Raw genomic sequence first — 2,619 nt, 5'->3', positions numbered from 1 at the left:
GTACACAGAGAGAGAGACTGACTAGTGTGCACAGAGAGAGAGAGAGAGAGAGAGAGGAACAGACAGACAGAGAGAAAGAGAGATAGACTGGCTAATGTGCACAGAGAGAGAGGGAGAGAGAGAGAGAGAGAGAGAAAAAGAGAGAAAGAGAGATAGACTGGCTAATGTGCACAGAGAGAGAGGGAGAGAGAGAGAGAGAGAAAAAGAGAGAGAGAGAGAGATACTGGCTAATGTGCACAGAGAGAGAGGGAGAGAGAGAGAGAGAGAAAAAGAGAGAGAGAGAGAGATACTGGCTAATGTGCACAGAGAGAGAGAGAGAGAGATTGGCTAATGTGCACAGAGAAAGACAGAGAGAGCGAGAGAGAGAGAGATACTGGCTAATGTGCACAGAGAAAGAGAGAGAGAGAGAGAGAGAAAGAGAGACTGGCTAATGTGAACACAAAGACAGAGAGAGAGAGAGAAAGAGAGAAAGAGAGAGATACTGGCTAGTGTGAACAGAGAGAGAGAGATAGAGGAACAGACAGAGAAAGAGAGAGACTGGCTAGTGTGAACAGAAAGACAGAAAGACAGATGGACAGAAAAAGAAAGAAGAACAGACAGAAAGAGAGACAGAGGGAGAGAAACAGACAGAGAAAGACAGAGACAGAGTGAGAAACAGAAAGAGAGACAGAGAGAGAGAGAGAGGGAGAGAGAGAGATACTGGCTAGAGTGGACAGAAAGAGCCAGAGAGAGAGAGAGAGGGAGAGAGAGAGACACAGACAGACAGACAGTAAGAGACAGGGAGGGAGAAAGACTGACAGAAATGAGAGACAGAGCAAGAGACAAAGAGAGGAACAGAGAGAGAGAGAGAGAGAGAGAGAGAGACTGCACAGTAAAGAGCTGAAGAGTGAGACAGTAAGATAGAGAGAGAAAGAAAAAGAGGAACAGACAGAAAAAGAGAGACAGAGGGAGAGACAACGCAAGAGAGAAACAGAGAGAGAGAGAGAGAGAGAGAGAGAGAGAGAGAGAATATACCAGCAGTGCAAATTTAAATATTTCAGTGTATACATGTTTAATGTTGTAGGATGGAGGTTTCGTCAACAAAAGCAAATAATAACAATAATAATAATAATAATAATAATAATAATTGCCAATGAGCTCTGTTTTGGACCTTTTTTTTTTTTACTATAATTCTTATTTATTACTTAATTTCTACTTATTAATTAAAACTAATGTACAGGAAGCTAAAATGGCACTTATTTATTTTTTTTAATTAAATAATAGAGGTATCATATATCATATACAATTTTGAATAAATTACTTTCCTACTATTTAGCCATAAGTACATATTTCAGTATATTTGTGTAAAGAATCTCGAATTAGCCGTATCATGTTTAGGGTTAAAATGATTTTCTCCTTATTATCTTTCTAGCACACACTCACTGTAACTATTTAAAAATACTTTGTGCCCCCTGCTGTAGAGTTTAAGCAATGCGACAAGTAAAGAAAGCACAAAACCTTTTTAGCCACCAAAACTTACATCCTAAACCATTAAAAAAAAAAAAAATTGGTATAAAATGCCATTTATTTATTTATACAATATAATATTTACTGGTGGACGCACAGACACTTCATGTAAAATGTGCGTAAAAACAGAAAAGCTGCTTTCTGCGTGTTTCTTATTTTATTTTTCCCCAAACCACCATTAAATATATAAAAATTTATACCACAACGATGTTGAATTCTCGATTCTGATTGGTCAGAATGCATTGATTCATTTCCTATAACTGCAGCTCTGGCAAAAGTTGCGTCTACAATGTTTAGTAATTATATTAATACGCTCTTAGTAGCTCGATAACTTTTTTCTCAGGCCTTCCACAACATTAAATGTAACTATAAATGGATAAAAAGCACGGAATGTCATTTATATGATCACCGTGGCATAAGAGGAATAAAACACTATGTGCTGTTATAGGAAAATACTCAATGTTTTTGTCGGCTTCATCTTGGGCTACGGAAATAATGACACAAGAAGGAGGTGTTTTTTTTCTCATGAAATGCATTTTTGTTAAATGACAAGATTTATAAAATGCGCACATACAGATACAGAAATAGAAATACAAACATTGCAGCAAAGTAACAATCACAAATCGCATCGGAAAGTTAGACTTGTACATTGTCATGAATGTTTATAATGTTTATAATGTGCAGTTCTGGCAGGATGACAGACTTCGCAAAGCTTAGAACAACTCCAAAAAAAAAAAACAAAAAAAAAACTGCTCTGAAAGGAGCCGAAACTGGAAAAGGCACAAATGATATTTACAATGACCTCTGCGATAGGTTTAGACACAAATCCAAGTTTAATCAATCCCAGAGACTAAAATCTAGCTAAAAATAATCAGTTGAGTTTTCCATTAAGGCCTGAATTAGGATTGAGTTTAATATTCATAAACAGTGATAAGGCATGTTCAGTATGTGGATTTATTCGCTGACTTTATTCTATGTGTTATGACTTTATTTTTCTAATAATAAATTCACAATTACCTGAATTTGCAATAGGCCCAATTTTAAAAACATTTTTAAAAAATTTAGGGAGTTTTAATGTATGTGGCAGTGAGAGCTGTTGTTTGTAAGTTTGAG

Source organism: Pangasianodon hypophthalmus, chromosome 26 (assembly GCF_027358585.1).
Source record: "Pangasianodon hypophthalmus isolate fPanHyp1 chromosome 26, fPanHyp1.pri, whole genome shotgun sequence".
Taxonomy (NCBI): Eukaryota; Metazoa; Chordata; class Actinopteri; order Siluriformes; family Pangasiidae; genus Pangasianodon; species Pangasianodon hypophthalmus.
The sequence above is the reverse complement of the archived record's forward strand: the minus strand, read 5'-3'. Positions refer to the sequence as shown.